This window comes from Echeneis naucrates, chromosome 7 (assembly GCF_900963305.1).
Source record: "Echeneis naucrates chromosome 7, fEcheNa1.1, whole genome shotgun sequence".
In the NCBI taxonomy this organism is placed as follows: domain Eukaryota; kingdom Metazoa; phylum Chordata; class Actinopteri; order Carangiformes; family Echeneidae; genus Echeneis; species Echeneis naucrates.
Window position 1 is genome coordinate 15,798,086 of NC_042517.1, and position 20,691 is coordinate 15,818,776.

The 20,691-nt window shown below is 42.4% G+C and overlaps 1 protein-coding gene across 4 annotated transcripts in view; it reads right to left on the reverse strand.

Annotated features, from left to right (window-relative positions):
- The window catches only part of iqsec1a (IQ motif and Sec7 domain ArfGEF 1a), an 84,394-nt gene that overhangs the window by 40,032 nt on the left and 23,671 nt on the right, over positions 1-20,691 (reverse strand). The gene's annotated exons all lie outside the window — the stretch shown is intronic.

Genomic DNA, 20,691 nt, shown 5'->3' on the forward strand with positions numbered 1-20,691 from the left:
TTAAAGTGCTCTCATGTTTCGCTAATGTCCAGCACCCAAAAAGGAAATGCTGCTTTCTTTGATTCAATAAGGTCATAGAATCGTTACCAACAATGCAACTACACCTAGACTGCCTGAGAAAATGCTCATTTGCGGTCAATTGAGCAATTTATGATGTGAATGAAATGGAAAGACTGAGAGAGGTGTGGTGGAGGAATATTTGAATTTGTGTTTCTGTGCTTTAGGAAGCAAGCGTCATGTTGGATCTATTAGACTTACACACAATATGTTGCTGTCTTTTCTGGATAAAGGGGGGTTTTGCATTTGAACACAAGCACAGTGCTGCCTTTTCTCTGGCTGAGATGCAGTGCCACACTGCAGTGCCACCCCGTCCCAGCAGTCATGGGAAAGGGGTGTGGAGGGGCCTCTCATCAATATTCAGTCACTGTCAGTGTCCAAACATTCACACTGAAAATGTTGCATATTTACACAAACAAGTAGACTCAGCGACGCATACACAGTGACACATATAAACAAACACACACTGATGTGTGTGTATATTTACACATTAACAGATTAATTGGTATAGTTAGCTCCATTTTCCCTGACACATCCTCTCCACATGACTCTTTTCACACACAAACCTCCTGGCACAATATGGGATTCCTCTGTTTTCCCAAGCCAAGATATAGAAAGGCCAGGGCAGCACAAAGGCTATACTGTGTGAACAGCAGGGACACCGAGGAATTAATTAATCTACAAACCATTCATCGCAACCCAGGCCTCCTGATTTAAAGAAGTCTCACAGAAAATTACCACACACTGACATGGGCGTTTCATCTAAGCTCTCCATCTCAATATGCCTTGATGAAAAATAGCTTTCATTTCGCATTTGTCCTTCCATGACGACTGATTCTTTTTGTTCAGTTTTCTGCATGTGGATTTTGAGAGGCATTAGCGCTGATAATCAGATAATAATTACAGATGGGGGATAATGCCTGAGGTAAAATATCTCAACCACAATTTAAGCCACAGTTCAAAGACAAGCAACTACACTTTAAAACATAATTCCCACCACTTTCAAATGCACATTGTGTCTGTTAATCATGCACATTATGCTTGTTGTTCGTCATGTGGGTCACGCCAGATGGAGAACCTTTTAGTTCCCTCTTTTCTAGTTCCCGTGCCTTGAGTGGTGAGTGTTAGTGAAATCCCCTCTGTTTCTATGAGCAGACACAGAGTCAATTACAGCAACACTGACCGACATCAAACGCCAGTGCCTCTGATCCAAGTGTACATGATGGGATATTATTTGATTTTATAGGATACAGAACTGAGAGACAGTGCATATACCAACTCGACATGGATCTGATTTGAAGAGTAGGTTATCTCTACAAGGAGTGCTCTGACATGACTGTGCATGATGAACCTGTGTGAGTGTGTGAGGAGAGAACTGCTCACCTACTGGTCATTCCTTCCACTTCTCACTGTGACACTTTATCCATGACCTGCATTTTATTCCTAGACATTTTTCTCCTATTTGTCTACATTGTATTGAGAGGAAAAGTGGGTAACAGATGAGCAAAAAGACACTTGGTGTGTTCTTGTCTTTGAGCATATGGTATCCTGATAAATGGTTCAGAGTATCGGGCCAAAGGCTGAAAGGACTCACAAAAAAATCATTGCTTTTGAGATTTTTCTCAAAAGGCCTGCCTTTCTGGTGTCAACCAATGTCAGTCCGTTTTTGTAGAGGTCAGAGTCAAGGTCAGTTATCAAATGGGTTCCATAAAGCTACCAGGAATGTGTACGCAAGTCAAAAATATCACAAAGGCTATAGTAAGGATTTAGAAAATATGACAAATATTTCATTTCCTCTTGCCCAACATCCCAGCTCCACTGCAGACAGATCAATATAGATCTACATTGCCTCAGAGATCAAAGGCTATAAAACACAGAAAATCGTATTTGCTCAGCCATCAATCTGAATAAATGATCTCATATGAAAAGCCTTTGCACAAGTATGTACTGTCTCCCTGCTGCATTGTACTGTAGTGCACTGATGCAGGCTGATACTGAGCGTCCCAGGGCAGGGAAGCCACTTCCCCCTCTAACTGACCCAGTCAATCACTGATAAGCCACCCTAAGGATTTCACTACGACCTGCACTGAGTGGGAGATGTGTAGTCAATAAACACTTTAGCTCAAAATGGCCTGCTGCGGAAAGTCTTCTGATCAACAGCACGATGGTACGAAACAGCTGAATGGAAAGGGGCGGACAGATAGTCCAATTCAGGTGGTAAAAGATAAACAACGTATGGAAAAGACACCACAGCAAGGATCTTAAAGACTGTGCAGATAAAATGAACACAGGATTTCATAGCTTAACACTAGCCATGACCCCCTGTCTCTCCTGTTATGGACAGATTATTGTTGTGGACAACTGAGCCATTTTAAAGTGGACATTAGAAGATGTGTGAAGACAGTACTGCCACAAAACACAGAGGAAAAACAGTTAGTCAAGTTTTGTTGTACTAAAAATACATAAAGACCTCATAATTAGGATTTCACTGATTACACAAGAGAGCATGAGCTCATAGCAATGTCAGTGTGTTGGACTGCCCTCTTGGACGGATGTGTTAGAAAAGTTCACCCCCTGGTGGTCGATGGGAGTACCTTCCACGCTTTCCGAGTTTATCAGCCAATAAGACGGTGTGATTGGGGAGAATGAGGATTCTCACAGGCATGCTGATTCACTCAGGGCAAATCAACGTTACACATAATGGAAATTCATTTATTCCTAATTCATGCTGCATCGACGAGGCATTCAATAAATGTGAGACCTTAGACCTCAAATGGCTGACTTGGACATGTTTAGACAAAAAGCTTTTAGATCATTAAGCGCCGCTTGTGGCTGCTAAATGGAAAACACAGTTGAGAGTGTGAACCAGGATGACTCATGAGATTAAATTTGTACTGTGGAACTTATTCTCTTTGTATACATGCTGCTCTGATGCGATACACAGTCGTGCCTCTTTCCCTGTTTGGGATGATAACCAAATTCCTACAGTGAGCAGAGAAATTCCAATACTGTAAGAGCCTGCGTTTATGAGTTGCATCATGTTACTACAAGACAGATAATATAGATGTGGTCTGGTAGGGTGGGAGTTTGTGTGTGTGTGTGTGCGTGTTGGGGGGGTCATCTTACAGGAAAGTTACACAGTTTAAATAAAGACAAGCTCTTGTATCATATGGATTGTACTGTGAGAGCTATGTGACTGTCAGCATGAAAGCAATCATGCAGAAGATAGGTGGAGGGAGCAAATAAAAAAAAGGATGAAACAGAAGAGGAGAAGAAGGAGGGTGAGGAAACTACGAGAAAAAGAAAGAGGGAGGACAAGGTGACTAGGGATCCACAATAACTGCAGACTCACTCCTCCAGCTCTGGCTTTGTGTTTTAGGAGAAAGCACAAGCAGAGGCAAACAGCAAAGCTAAATAAAAAAGAACAAAAGAGGAAGACAAATAATCTGTGGCTGTTTGGAGGTGGATCCCAGAGTCTTCAGTCTCTGCCAGCTACTTTAAGGCCTTTCAAAATCTGAGGGTAGAAATGAGGTAAGGAAATACAGCACATACGCAAGGCAGACAGTCATGACAGCAAAAAGCCTAAACTGTATTTACATATAAACTATAAAGTGATGAAACAGCGAACTAAATCTATGGAAATAAGAATATACAACACGCTTAGTGATATCTGGGTATGCTTATCATTATATAACATTGCTGCTGATAAACATAACATTTTATTTTTGCCAGAAGAACAAAATGTTCTGAAGATGCACCCTTTTCTGATGCAACCAACTCTGTTCCATTCTGTCACTTCTGATGCTGCTATTGGCAAAGGCAGGGACTTATTATGGGCCGTTTCAAACCACGAATGCATCAGCACTAGCTTCTCCCCCTGAAGGAACTTGAACTCACTGAGATGTGCCCTCGAGAGCACAACAGATCCTGCTGGGTTGATAATCCTTACACATGGCTGACACGGCTCCAGCTGCAGACTCAGCCAACTCTGTGGCAGCCTACAGATGTCCAGCTGCTGACGTTTTACTGTGCAAATGACAGCCTCTGAGCTGACTGAGCTCAGCCTTAGCCAAGTTTGTGCTATTTTGGCGAGAGCCGAAGTGCTACTGTAGCATTGTGGGGCGGGAAAGGTACAGTGAGTGGCTTTACCATGGGGGCTCCATTTACACTTGCAATGTCAAATCACCTCAGTGAGGCGATTTGTGACTCTTGTATCATTCTTTCTGATCAATTCGTGGTCGATTATGGTATTACTTATTGCTATTAAGTATTTTTGAAGAGCACTGACTATTGTCTGTGAACATAAGTGATGCAGGATGGGAAATCTCAGGATGTGAAAGTGCTGTGTCCATCAAAGTCATTACTAAGGGAGGGCTCAAGCATTTGATCGTTAAATAAGCTATACAGCCCTTGGCATAGAAACTTAACTAAGAATTATGGTGTTGTAATGGCCATAAATATGTCAGTTTTACACAATGGCACTCATCATTTGTGGCCATTTACTGTGGTTAGACAAGTGAAATATCAAAAGGTGATTATAATGACAGGCCATTCCACGTGAACAGCATGTATTCCAGTGACTCACTTCCTGCTCTGTACTATTATGCCCCCATTCACTGACGCTACATGAACTGACAGCATGTTATATGCCAACCCATGTCCTGGCAATGCCATGCAATGTAGACAGATATTGTCTTATGTAACAGCTGCATGTATCCTCCTGTCACTCTCTCAATGGAGTCGTATTCAGCGTTGTGCTAGCAGTTGCCTTTGCCCTCGCAGACTCTGCTGTCAAAGGCTCAGGCTCAAAGTGTGGGAACGTGCTGCCAGTGCCTTACAGCCCTGATGACGCACTTACTTTTTCCCATCAGAACTGGCACTACGTGAACATGTGAGATCACATTAAGAACCTCTCAGGCAATAATTGGAAATTTGGAATGGCTTGACAGCATGAACGCCCTTCTGAGGATGCGTGACACTATCTTAATGAAAGGTAAAGCCTATCGATGTTTATTAGCCACCATGTCCATGTAGCGTAACATACTGCAGTTTACAGAAAAGTGATCCCATAGAATTAACTACGCGCAAAGATCAAACCTCCTGGATAGTGAAGTCATGGACAACAGGATTAACAAGCTCCTCAGTTTGTTTTAAAGCACTTTAATTTTCATGAGCCAAGCCGGATTGACAACTACTGAACAGTAACCTGGACAGAAATGCTGATAAAAACGGCGAAACCCCCTCGACTGGTTGATCTGTCATTACTTACTTCTATTTTAGAAATATACATCATGATAAAAATCTTGATTCTACTCTAAATCTGATTATTTTGTTGCACGCATTGTGAAGACAGTGCTCTCCCCCGCTGTGAGGCCCAGCTGTACAGTGCTCGGCACCAGTAAACTATACGACATCCCGCTACCTAAACTCGTTGTCAGATGGCTTACCACATGACAGCACATTAACAGGCACAGTTTGATTACTGACAGCAAACGCTTCAGGTCCTCCATCTTCAGCCTCTCTTGCATGAAGAGAACTGTATTTTCAGGGTAGAAACATTCCATGGTGCTAAACTGAACACAATGCGCCTGATGTTATTTGAAAGTATTCAACCCAAGGCAACCTCTGCATCCCCCAAGGCCAGAGCAGTGAAGTGGAATATCTTTAAAGGCCAAACTAAAGGATGTCCTGCTCTTGGCCTCTCAGTGTTGTAGGCACAGAATTAAAATTCCACAGGGACTGGGGACTGCCAGGGATGATGAAATGACATTTACAACAGAGCAGACTCATCCTGCTGTAAATCCTAATCAAAAGCAAACTGACCAGATCCTGGGAGCCTCTGATAAACAGAGAGAGGCAACATACTAGTGTCAATCTGCAGCACAAGAACGATTTAACAGATTTGCACCAAGCTTTCACCTTCCTAGGCTCTGGCTGCTAACCCAGTCATGTGGGTGCTTAAAGCTTTGCCTGGATTGAAGCTGTGCGGAAACGATGGCAATAAATCAGCTGCTGACACAGAAGCACAAGGACAGAAATGTTCGCTCGCCTGTTATGTAACAACAAAAACAGAATCCATGATTATTACGAAATTATAATTAGTGGTAGAGTGATGGAACTTGGTAATCTGAGGATTGTATTCATGCATTGCTGAGAGTCAAACAGATGGGAACAAGGCAGAGATTTAAGACGGTGAATGGCAGCAGGACATTGCCTGCATGTGAAGGACTCACAGGAGACCCGTGAAGGTCTCATATTCATTAAGATGACTGATCATCATGTACGGTGTTAGATCATGACATGACAGGGCAATTCAGCCCAACGTTATGCACCAGCTGCTGAATAAAACGTGTGAAAAATCCAAGTGTTCACGTACACGGCTAAACTTAAGGGCCTGTAAAGGAATCCAAAGGTCCAGTGTGGTGCAGATAACACATACACTACAACCCAAGAAACCAAATTAATTATGCCTCTGCAGAGAAACAAGGCAACGGAATGCTTATTCAGCCAAATGCAGCCAGTGTGCTCTAGTAGGTAAGGACTGAATGTGCAGAAATATCTTGTACATGACTCCAAAATAATACAACTGACTCATGCTTTAGTGAAGGAGAGATGCAAGGTTTCCACACACAGACTGTAGGACTCATCGGCATCCCAAAAATAACATCACAGAAGCAGCCGCATTTTACACACACACACACACACACACATTGTGTACCAATCACCCACACGAACGTATCACACCCACAAATATATGGCAGAAGCTGGGAGGAACTCATGTGCCCTGTTAGAACTGTCACAGCAGCACGCAGAGATGAATCATTTTCCCTCAGCCGCCTGAGGCTCTAAACCCATCGCTCACATGATCTTGTTGTGATTTCAGACATAACGTAAGACTCTCAAAAAATGTTTAAACACAACACTGAGGGTTCATTGTTGTCGATGAAGACATGCTATTAATTCATCTTGTTGAAATATCTCATTCACACGAAGGGATCTCACCGCCCTCCCCAGGAGAGCGATGTTGTTTACTAAGTGCACAGGACGGGAACATGAGAGCACAGAGCAAGCTCTGGATGCCATAGGTGACTCAGCATACACACTGGAGAGGTAGGCACCGTGTTTTCCTCCACCACCTCCCACTCGACTGCTGTCTCTATGAATGGGAGCTACATCAGTGCCGCCCTAAGCGGCGAGCCCGTCCGTGCCTACACTCACAGCACTCACACTGAACATGTTACTCACATGTCGTAGAGTCGGTAGCCCATGGCAGAGCCCGGTCTGCTCGAGTGGGACCCAGGGTCCCGCGTTCGCCTGGGGTCTGTGCTGCTCACCACAGCACGCCACACGCTGGGTTTGTCCATCCTGTATGCTGGTCAATGGAACTCGACGGCGGGACGGGGTGTGCACACAGTCTCCCTCACATTCACTCTCCCTCTCCCTCCCAGTCACAAACACGGGCTGCTAGAGAGCAGTGTGTGTGATGCAACGAGGAGCATCCAAGAGGCTGCTGTTGGATGGGGGGGGGAGCTGCTGATGGTGAGGGAGGAAGAGGAGGAGAGGTGGTGGGATAGGGAGAGTCATAGAGCTAAAGGATCCATCACTGGTGAGATGGCTGGGATTTTAAATCCTGGTTTATGATTCCAGTAATTCCTTACTGGTGTCAGTGCCTGGGGGAAAACCAAGAGGACACAACCTACAGGAGAGCTGATGAGAGATTTTCCTGCCCGTCACACACACAGAGAAGCATCTGCATATCCTGTCTCCACCCTCTTATCTTTCCTCAGTAGTACAGTCCTCAGCAGGGCCATATGATTGGCTCCTTGGTCTCCATAGGAACAGGAGGATGTGTCAGAGGTAGGGCTCATTATCATGCCTTCTCTCTAACCTCCCTCCCATTTTGTTTTCACTCCCTCTCTCATCTCCTTCTTGCGCTCTCTCCTTTCCCATTTCTCTTATACCTATTTGCCCCCCCCCCACCCCAACACATACCTAACCACCTTCTCCATCTTTCACTCCTCTGAAATCAATGCACTTTCCACCGTAGTGCCTTTCAAAAACACCCAAGGTTTTTTTCCAGTCAAATGACAGATGGTGTAGACAGCCTCAGATGCTCCGATTGCACGATTCTGGTTATATATGTATGCGGAAAAAAGGCATCCAACGGAACTCAAACATAGAGGAGGCATTTGATGACACAAAAAATTTAGCAAAAGTAATCTGCTCATTTGGCAAATTAGTTGAAAACTGCACTTCGACATTATTGTTGAGCTCTTTATGTCAGGAGATGCACTGAGTCGGTGAAATAGAAACTATGTGGCTTGCACACAGGTTGCATCATAAAAGTGATTCCAAAATCTGATAGGAAGTGTAAAAATTTTAAGTAGAAATAAAGTAAAGCTGCTGAACCGCCGTCTTCATGTTGGGGGGGAGGGGGGGTAATTTGAATACAAAATGGGTCAAATTGAACACTAACTGGTACGCCTATTGGCTCCTCCACCAGGTAATAGCGTTCAAAGCAGGATGGTAAGCAGGCAGAAGTGTGTCTATGGAGACAAGCTCTCTTCAAGGTTTCAGGGCTCCATGTGCACACACACACACACACACATACACCGGTACACACACCCAAATACACACAAGGCTAAAGACAGGAACACTGGGCTCGTATCTTACAGTCTCCAGGGGAGGATGCTTTCCATTCCAGACAGACTTGATGGCACAGTGCTGTCGATGTATCGAGTGTGAACGCCAAGCTGAGTAGTTCTGTCAGACCTTTGGCGTTTTGTTAATGAACTTAGGTAACAGCTAATTATATGTCAGTGTCGTCTCACTGCCATTACAATCATATTCCTATATAACCTCTGAACACAAGCAATCCCTTCAGCTCTTCATTTTTGCTGTTTGTGTTAGCATGTGAGAGACTGTGACATTTTCAAATGAATCCCAGTCCATTCATTCAAATCGATTGGTCAGTGATATGCAATTGAGACAATAGGTCTCAAAATAGGCAGGTTGCAAGACTACTCATGTTCGCAGGAAGAAAGAAACTCAGTTTAAGAACTGACCCCTGTTTCCACACAACTGACATCCATTCCAACATTTTCAATGGTTGAACATGCTACAGAATGCAGTCACTAAGTAATGGGGCAAAAAGACGAGCAAGACAAGGAGACCAGTTACCTTCTCGTTCTCACCTTCCGAGCACAAAGACAGTTCATTAGTGCGATGCTCCAGGAAAACCAAGTGACAGCTCTGTCAAAGCGCGGCATGTAATTTGACTTGCAGGCTGTCTGTTGACCAATTAGCATCTTTCTAGAAATGTTCACTGTGTGTTTTTGTATGTTCATGGATGGCAAAAGGTTGAAAGGAGGAGAAGACGAGGAAAACGGTGAGCTCCATTCCAATCGTACATTTGTAGTGTGTATTAGCAAATCCTGAGCACAGTGTTAGCAACCGGGGAACACACAGAGATAGAGGAGCAGAGCAGTGAGCAAGACACGCTTTGAAATTGACAAATAGCCTTACATTCATGGCTTTTCAACCAAAGGGCGCAGCCTTTGATACCTCTACACACGTGTACATACATATAAGCACAAGCATACACACCATTACAATCTGCTTTAGGTAATATTTAAGGTGTTGTTTTAGTCTTGCCCTGGACACAGGACATGGTTAGACATACTGTACAATATTGCATACGTTGGCCTTCTAGTGCCAACCTCCCCACTCTCCTCTGCCACCATATGGCCCCTTTTAATCCAGCTGGCCCTGGTGTACGATGTGAGCTGTTGGACTTTAGCAGCAGGATAAATTCTACTCTGGAAGCATGCGAGGACAAAAACAAATCACAGTCAAGTATCGACAAAGGAGCCAACTACAGAACTGTGGAATAGTGATTCCCCATTTTCGAAACATAACTAAACCACCCCAAGCGTTTAGTGGAGAGGCAGGAAAATTAACAGTCTTACATCAGAACTAAAACTAATCTTCAATTAGTCAAGTGAGAGGAAGATGAAAATGTACTGCTTCGATATTTTCAAAAGTAGATATTGGCCATTTTTCTTTGTTCTCTCTTGTAATGAATAAATTACTTTTGAATTTTGAATTATTGGTTGAGGAAGAAAAACATTTCAGAGGTTTCCTCGGAAAGGAACTAATGGATTCATTTAAAAAAAAAAAAAAAAAAAAAAAAGGGAACGTAATCCCACTTCAAACTGAAAAAAACTGTCATTACCATTTTGTTTTGTCTGACTAACGGTGTAAAACCTCAATATGCTGCATTTAAAAGAAAAAAAAATTGTATTAAGAAAAATAAGTGAATAGACTAACTCATTATGAAGATATTTGGAAAATAATTAGCTGTTGATCAAGAAGTCTCTGAATGGACTACTTGTTTTAGACCAAACATTTGGATTATAGAACAAAGAAAGAAAGATTACAACATTAGTAAACTGGAGAATTTCCCAACAAAGCAACACCTCACAATACAGTTTCTGGCTGAATGGCTTTCAGTCTGTGTTGAGTTGCCTTTGCTGATGAGCAGAGAGATAAGAGATGTGTAGTTGTTAGAGGTCACAAAGCACCAAAATCCGTGCTACTAAACTAATGCGACATTTTGTTCCCATGAAAGCACATTTTCTTTTTCGTGTTCGTAAAGCCAATGGCCCCTTGGATCTTATCAGGTCTCTACTTGATAAAAGTAGGGCTGCAAAGAGGTGAAAATATCAGGTAAATTTCTGAAAACTTTCCATGGTAATTTTGGCTGGGCAGATTTGGACATTTTTTTATTTAAATGATAGATTTAGAGAAATAGAGAAAAGGTTTGCAAAAACAGTAATGCAATGCAATGCACAGATAGGGTAGATAAAAATAGGGTAGGAGCATTTACATTCTCTTTGAAAGGCCAAGTTAAAATTTCTAAAATTGCCATTTTTGTCCTGTTAATTCTCAAAAATGTGATGTGAATGTGATTGGGGAATTGCATAGATATTCAAGTGTCTTAGCATTAAATCTAGTTGTTTTAGCCAAGATGATATTATAATTATAGTTTGCTTGATTGTACTTAAGTTCCCTGTTAAGGACCCACCTTCAATTTTGTAAATTTCCAGTTAATTCCCATTTATTCCCACTGATTCCCAATGAAAGTTTGCAACTCTGAAGACTCCAAGAATTTTGCAACCCTTGATAAGAAATTGCATGTTCAGGGTGTAATGCTTTGTGTGACTCTGTACAATACGAAGGATGAACAGTACTGCTGGAAGTGTCCGTCCCAAACAGCGGGAAAGCATCGTTTTGTGTTCAGCTGAGCCACTCTGCAGGGGTTCTGTCTGTTCTCATGAGATCCCTCCCATCTCAAATCCATCAGGCTGACAGATGGGCATAGAGAGAGAGGGAGGGAGGGAGAGAGAGAGCACTAGAAACTAGACACCACAAGATGGCAGTGTATCACCTCTTCTCTAAATCAGCTGACTCCATGCTGGGGTGATCAATACCATCACAGATGTTGGGGTTAGGCCACATGTGACAGACCAAGCTGAAGGCTCCCTTTAACAACAGCCATCGCTAAATCTCAGGGATTAACCTAAATAGGTACCATTCACGTGCTTAATAAACTCAAATGAAAAACAGTACGACCCGTGCCACCTCCAGTTATTTCAGCTTTGTTGTGATCAGCATTTAGTAACTTGCTCTGTGGAATAACATTGTTCCACAAAAACATTTTTCTAAGCACTCCTATTAGAGTCAGCAGCTGGAAAAACTGAACTCCCCAGGGGTTGGTGACCTCGGCACTCTGCTTTGCAGATGGGAGGTGAGGGGGTCAGTTCTCCTGCTGTTTTTGGTTTTTTTCTGTGAAACAACACAGCGCAGCGTCTCCACAGCTCTCTGGCAGAGGGCACAGCGCTGTGTAAAGACTCCTTCTGTCAGTGAAATGGCCCTGAGCCTGAGAACATCAGAGGCAGAAGACAAGACAAGCTTTTCATTGTAGGCCAAACAAAGAGCTTTCTCTCTGCCTTGAACTGTGAAGAACAGACTGAGCCAGTTCGTGACCCTTTAGGCCCCCATTGATACTCCCCACTGCATCGCACAAGTTTAGACTTCTTGACAAGCTGATGTTGGTAATACTGATGTCAAGCTCCCAATGTTTGGGTCAAGCTCCATTCAAGGGGTCATAAAGTAAATCTGAGGAGTTGTGAGATGATATATGTGATTTAAAAAAAATAAAGTTATATTAAACATTTTACTTTGCTTTAGACTGGAAAACATTGGATAGCTTTATATCTTTTGACCTAAAACACAAACTGCTAAGGGTGTGAAGCAAGCATGGGACAGCACTGGATGGGAGCCAGCGGTTTAATCTTTCCAATGTAAAAGCAAGTAACCTGTACTGCGTGTATCTGTGCGACAATGCAGTGCAATGAAACACAGTATTTGTAGAGTTCACTGCACACCTAAACATACCATGACACCTCTGTCACCGTATATATAAATTTGTAATTACTCTTTGAAAAAGCCAGCTTGCAGGACCTTGCCTGATTTTCAGGGGTCACAGATGTTTATCTATTATCTTGTTTCCATCAGCTTGACTCAGCATTTATCTTGATTTTCTTAATGTACTTTCTTGACTCGTACAGTAGAGAGAAGCAGGAAAATGAAGCACGTGTTTTCCACTCTGTTACTCGTGAATATTATGCCAGAGCCGAAGAGATGCTGATTTTGTGTTTATTATGCTCTCAAAATGCAGTGTCACACATACAAAGGCATAATGAAGAGTCCAGAGCTCCTAGAGCAGGCTACGCTGCTTGTGTGCATCTCATTTATTCTCATCATGGTCTATGAAAAGCAAAAAAAAAAAAAAAACAATAATAATAATAAAATTAATAATTCTACTGTTGCTGTCTAATCCTTAATGTCATCTGCACTTTCTGCTCCTTGCTCTCTAAAGATTACACTCGCCACGCACAAACAGATCACACATTCAGCAGGAACAGCAGCAGCAGCATCCTGTATATCATTATATCCCCGCATATACACAGACAAATCCCTCTTGAGTACTATTGCTGGAAAAGCAGCTGAGAACAAATGATCACGCTATCCAATTGTATTTCCTGTGGGCAAAGTGCATGACTCCTTACTCTCTCACTCCATCCCTGTGAGCTCTACCTCATCTGACCAGGGATTCAGCGACAGAATTGCAAATGCCTCCTATCAGACTCTGGGATAGATCTGAAGCACTCAGAGGCCCTTTTGCCAGATATTGCTGCTGAACTGATGAAAGGATAAGATATGTGAGAGTATCACTAATCTCTCACTATATCTAATTTACCAGTGGCAGTGGGTAATAGATGTTCCAGCGTGTCTTCACTGGATTGGAGGTGCAACGGCTGCGCTTGTATCAGATAAAAGCTTTTCAAAATCACACTCTTGTCACACATGATTTTGTCTTGCAATGTAACACCTGTGCACTGTCGCTGGACACCTGGGTATCTTTTCATTACTGCTGAAGGGAAACATTTACCACAGGCACATTGCACTTATTCAGCCTTGACTCAAGCACAGACTGCTGCCTTCTTGAAGAGGAGGATGCAAGACTGACAAAAGTTATCAAGCAGTCTCAGTGTGTTCAGTCTTTATCCACAACCGCATCATAGATAATCTCATGGCCGGGAAACAGGGAGATTTGGTGGCTGACATACGATTCAAGTGTTTAGGTTTCCGTTTGTTTGTATGATGTGCGTTCATTGAAGTGATGAAAGCGGATAAAAGGACATGGTGGTTATTATACCTCATACCATGTCAAGGTAATCCTGTGCTTTTGAATGAGAAAAAGAAAACAATTGCTGAGTAACATCTCCACAAGATGACACGGTGGGACAGTTTGGCGATTGCAATATGAGCTTTGAAAGTATTTTTCTCACATCAATATGTATGTGACATTTAATATATGGTGCTGGAAAACAAAAGAATGGAATACAAAATAACTAATTGGAAAAAGGAGCAAAAATGTATGATTTTAAAAATACATTTTACAATGACTGAATAGTCGTAGACTATAGGCAGTGTGTCACATCATAGATGATGCACTGAACTTAAATCTCAAGTACTATCTATGAGCAAAACAAGGGCACATACAGACAGAAGATCTGCACATTCATGCATTTCGCTCTGCTAAAACGGATCAACAACAAAACTGTGCGAGTAAAAGGTACATGACGCAGAGAGCACCGATACTACAAGTCAAAGCAGCTTATCATAAACCACATGGCCTCGGTGCACACGAGAATCAAAACTGTATGTTTTCCAGTGATCCAGCTTCATAGCACAGTGAGGGGCCTGTAATTAACTCTGAGAGAATGTGATGACGAACCAGAAGTTGGGAACTTCAAAGACAATCGAGAGCTTTCCCAAAAGTTCAAACACATTATGGAAGCTGGTCCCGTGTTTCATAGGCCCATTAAAAAATAAATAAATAAATAAATAAAAATCACTGTGCGGTTGCCATTACCCATCTGGTGAAATCAAAACTTTATAATATCAGCAGTAAATAAAAAAGGCCCAATAAGCACAGAATCCATTCTGTCTGAATTTTATTGAAGGCTTGAAGGCACATTCATTGTTGATTTTTTTTAAACTAAATCTTACACAACAACTGCTCCTTCATCGACCTAGGACCAGTTGTTGCCACATAGAGTAAATGTCAACTGTGCCGTTAAACCTATTTCTGAATGACCTCAGACACTGCCAAGGCCGCGCAGACAGAAAACGCACAGCAACCAAAACAAATGCAGTAATACGCTTCTCCGTTTCTGCAGCGTGTCACTTGTCCAGCCTCTTCACCCCCGCGGCTACATCACAGCCTCGCAAGCTGCGTCCAACCGTCAGCCAATAACATGCAGCCTGTTTGTGCCAGGCAGGCCGGGGGTCTGTGATCCTGGGAAGGCAGGCCGTTCCCATGAATCAATCAGCTCTGCAGTGGTATTATTAGAAGGCCTGGAGATAATCACAGGTCCTGTTCTAAAACAGTCATTCGCCATAATGAAGATCATAAAGCATCTGAATTATTTATACACGAAATGGAGCTCCTGGTTTTGATCTGTTCTAATGGTCACATCTGAAGCCGGAACACGAAGAAATACACCATTGCAATATTTTGAGCTTTATGACCTGCGGGCTTTAAAACAGGGGGGTTAACACTAGAAGATTTACATTTTGTTATGACCGCCGAGCCCTACCTTTAACTTCCCCAAAGCCCCTGCCTGCATCTATTAATCAAGTCAGACGTGCTCTTGTAATTGAGGAGACAGAGAAAAAGGGGCACAGATAGTCAGAGTAAGAGAAGGTGAAACCTTTGTTTAACCTGGAAGAGTCTCATGGAGATTAAAACCTCTTTCATGAGCGCGTACTGCCCAAGACAGGCAGCAGTGCAATTAACAGAGCATATAGGGCAGCAGACGTTTTGTTTTTTCAGCCTTGTCTTCAGTCTTCCTCGGCACAGAGAGGACTTAACTCTGGACAGGACTGAACTAGGAGGCAGCTGTAGGAAATGAATACAGCAGCTACTGCACAGGCAATACTCCAGTCAGTCAGAACGTGCTTCTTGTTCATGTGGTTATTACTGAAGAACTGGCAATGATAAATTCAAGTTGTTTTCACTCTGTTGGTGATGACTTAGGTTCCTACTCCAGAGCTGCTCATATTATGTAGTATGAAACTGCATTTTGTGCCATTTCCTTCTGAATTGCAGCCTCATGCCCTCAGATAAATTTCTGATTCTCTGCCTCTCTGTAAACCGTATAGAGCAATTATCCTCTCTCACAATAAGCTCCAGTTCTGCTTCTCTATTGGCCTGGCCGACTGCTCCACTTTCAATCTCTCAACCCGACATAAACACCATTCCTGCTCACGCAGCTTCACAGAACGTTACAGTCGTGAGAGCAAGAGGGAAGTTGAAACCATGCAGGTGCAAGACAACAACAGTAACAACAAACACGAAACTATTTTTGACAGAGGGTTTGCTGCTAACGGACTGCTGTGTAACATATGGTCGACCAAAGCACTGGAAAATAATCAGCACTAAAAGATGAGGGTGGTATATTAAAGGCCAAAGAAAGAAAAAATTTGCAAATGTCACAGATCCCATAATAAGTTTTACGCTGATTCTATGTACAGTAGATGTAGCGCGCACCTCTTCAGGTGACGGAGTCGGGCTGGTAAGCCATAGTTCTGTAAAAATCCGTAGGTCTTAAAGAGCAACCCATCTGGAGCTCCCGATCTGATTTCTGAATATTATTTCTTCCTCTTCACTGATATTTGGATCAGCCAATAATGATGGTTTTTAACATTAACCTCAAACTTCAAATGGTTCTTTTGTAGATATGCAGAGCGGCCATTCTACAGGGGAAAAAATACAACTCAGTGGTGAGACAGGGAGAGAGAGGGGAATGACCTTCCAGCATAGGTCATGAGCCAAACCCAGACCTGAGACTTTGTGATAACGTGGCATGTAAACAAACCACAGCCGACCGCACTGCCAGTGTGTGCAGCAACTTCTGGGATAATGTGATGGGCATAAACTGACGAATGATCAATTCATTGAGGCCATGGGCCGCAGATGCATTGATGATCGGACTAGATACTAAAAAAAGAAATTCTTGGTAGCAGCCCTGGCATTGTTACACAACGGCAATATGTAAACGAGCAAATTACGCATGCACATAAACACACACACATACACAAAACCATCCTTTGGTGTGTAATGGTAACACATCAGGTAACACAGTATGCTGGAATGACATTTCTGCCTGTTTTTACGGACTGAATATGCCATTCAATGTTTGCCACCCTCAGAAAACAAATGAGAGATTTGTTTACATAAAAGGTCAGCTGCTGAATGGATCAACGTTTCTAACTAAAGAAAAAGTGTCTTTTCAATGCGTGCATGAAACTTTAGCAGGTCAAGAAGCCATTTTTCATTTCTTTTACTGTTATTGCCAGAAATGTTAAGTTGGTACCTAATGGCAACTAAACTTTTAAAATATCAGATTTATAATCCTTATTTTAATGCAATTCACCTGCGTTAACTTTATTCACCGTTAGGTTTACCATTTCTATGCTTCACATCTAATTTCACCATTTCTCCTCTCTGCTCTGGGCCCTGAAGGCTCAGGCTAATGGCCAGCTGCTGACTGACTGTGCCAGTGAGCAGTGCAGCCGGTCCAAGAATGGAGACGCATTACAGATCTGAAGGAACACGTCCATTGATTTGATGTGATTTCATTATTCTGACAAAGGTCAGGTAATCTCCCACCTTTGTTCTTGCTCAGATATTCTCTTGCACCACACCTGCTACATCCCATGAATTTAGCTGTCTGATGGGAAAAGTTTTCACTAACGTCAGGGCCTCATTAATATATCGCTGTCCGAGGTGCCGAAACCTGAGGCCGGGAATTTCATCCATTAGTAATTTTTTCCTCATTACTGTCTGGATCAGAGTTAGAACCACACAAAAACCTTGTTTTTTGGTTTGCTTTTCTTATACAAAATGCATAATTAGACCAATAAATGAACAAAGCTCAAACAATTAGCCTATTCTGATAACTGAACAAATAACTTAACTGTTGTAATGGTTTAACCAAGATAATGGCAAATATTATCTTGTGCCGACTTTATAAATGTGAGGAGTTGCTCCGTTTTGCTGTAATTCAAATATAATTTTGGACTGTTTGTTGGACAGAAACATGACATTTGAGCACATAACTTTGGCCGCTCAGACCTGATGGGCTTCTTTCAATATTCTTGACATTTCACAGACTAAACAATCAATAGAGACATTAAACAGATAGCATGCGCATTAAATGGGTCCTTTAATGCACCTTTAATGCGCTCAATCATTCACCAAGAGCTGCACACAGCCACACAGCTATAAAGGACACTTTTAATGCACAGGTTAAACTGTCTCCGTTTTTTCTGTACCGTGTGTGTTTGTTGGGGCTTTAGACAGACCCATAACAATAAAATAATGTTTCCTTTTAACCCTCAGACATTTGGATGAGCTATTCCATGATAGTGAAGTTTAGTTGAATGGTTTGTAGGCTTGCTGCTTTAGTTCTGAGCTAATTTCTCTTTACTGGATAGAACCAGTGACAGATTCATCATGACTAGCGGCCCAACAACCACATCATTAGTTAACTGCAGTGACTCATATTTTCACGTTCAGGCCTGGGAAATAAGCCCTAAAATCTAAGCTATTACAACGTCTGCGTAGCAGCATAGCTGATTAAATTGTACTTCTGCAATGGACTGTTTCGTTGCTAGGGAAGAGGCCAGATAAAGAGGTAGGTCACACACAAAAAAAAAAAAAAGTGTCTGTGACGAATGACTAGTACAAAATGAATGCAAACAAGGAAGGAAGGACAAAACGTGGAGACCACACATGGCACTTTAAAATAAATGTAATATGTGGAGTTTGCTGATGCATGAACCAAGTAATCTAGTAAGGAGAGAGACTGACTGCCTGGGCATGAATACACTCTAACAAGGCAGCGGTTACCCCAGCCAAGGTGTCAGCCACCGCACTTAATGAGCCACTCCCCAGCTGCCAGCAACCAAATAAACAGGAAATTGGTCTTGAGGGCCGGGGGCTGTCTCAACAAGAAAAGGCATTTTTTTTTATTTTTTTTTAAACCAGAAGCAACTATTCCAGTCAATCCCTCGGGTATGATTTTGCTATTACATCTAGCAGCTGCCCTGCTTGCTGTGTGTGTGACTGGCTATCCCCTGAGATCGTCCCAGCTCTGCCATAAGGCACACTGAACGAGCCAATCTTTGTGACTACCACATTACTTCCTAATTATTTATCTGCGCTTTCAAAGTCCTGAAAAATTACTGAACCTCTTAAATATTGACAACATCAAACCAATGGCTGAAAATAACTCCTTTTGCAACCGACGTTGCTCGTTCCAACCACAAACTCTTCCTATAATTAAAGCTTTATTTCAGAGTTTTCCAATATGTTCGTTTGCAACATCTAAAATAAGTGGAGTGATTCAGATTACTGCGGGGCACGGTACAGCACCTCGCAAATGGCATAATAATTAATATTTCACTACCTCCCTTCCTTTTAGTGCCACACAAACAAAAAAACAACCAGTGAGATCAATCATTCACCAAGAGCCGCACACAGCCACACAGCTATACAGGAGAATAATTACCCAACACTTTTTTGGCATTTGCCTTGGATACAATGTGAAAAATGTTGTTTTCACCCAACTCCCTGGTCTGCAGTGCATCACACATACATAAATACAGCATCCTGGGTTGAAATCTGGCCCACGACCTTTGTCATTTTATGTGAAATGAGCTTCCTCCCTTCCTGGAGGAAATGAAGCACAAAAAAAAAAAAAAAAAAAAAAGTGACAGAAAAATAGCTGTAACCAAAGCTGTTATGATGGCTGTTAGCCTTCTATTTCAGTTATTTACATTGCACAACTCAAAATATTTCCATTCACCTATCATCTATCATTTAATATTTATTAAAAGTGATGTGTTGTGTGAGTGCTCCTTGCAGTGAGGGCATGCATTCAGTGTTTGCAATGCCCATCCACATGCCATGTCAGCCTTCAAGCTGGCCAGAACTCAGGAGGAAGCAAATCGCAGACTAGAGACAGACGTGGAACCAGAAATGTTTGGCACATAATATTCTCCAAATAATCAACAGAAATTCAAGTGAATTCTTCTAATGTATTGATTTACTCTGGAGCTCAGTAATAAAGTAAAAAACCAGCCACCTGAACTAAATCTAAAATGGGTGATAATGAAGATAACCAACCAACCACCACCTCCGCACCCCGTAGAGTTGGAGGACGTGTTCATTTGCACTGTCATCAATTGGCAATTAGTGCACTGTTACGATGTATCTGTGTGAGATGGATAAGCCCGAACAGGAGCAAATAATGCCGCTGACCTGGAGAGCAACGCAATCAACCTCTGATCACAGCCATCTTCTTGTTTACAGTCATGATCCATTTAACCTAGTGGCTCTCAGCAGAGCTTGAAAATTACTTTGAGAGCAACAATCAAACTGAGACAAATAGAGACAGTACAACTGCATGAGGTATTAATTAGAGAGAAAAAGCAAATTCCTCAATTCTGCCATGTTACCGGAGTCTAAAAACAACCCATAGATGTTTCTACTCATCAAAAACTTCTGAATGCTGCTCTTTAAAAATAGAACACGTTCCCACTATGCATTGGGATTTATTTTTAGGCTGCACACGAGCCAAAAGTGGGCTATGGATTAGGCACACTTTGCTTTTTGATGATGAGGCACACTGCAGTGGGAGGTGTCTTTGAAACTCTCTCCAGCCTTTTGAAGGCCCCGAAGTCTGCTCCAGCGATGCGACTGTGCGCTCATCACTCCTCATTTGTTGAGAGGCCGTCTCAAGCTCCGAGCTCAGCACAGGCTAATGGGTGAGCAGCAATGAGGACTCATATTCTCGCAAATCACATTTCATTACATTTCATTAAGGACAGGTTAAATGATCTCCTCTTACGGTGCATTTCTGCTGCTTGAGTTCATTGTGCACATCAGGAAAACAAAGTTGCAGCATCAAAACTGCAGTGTCAAAAAAGCTGGCG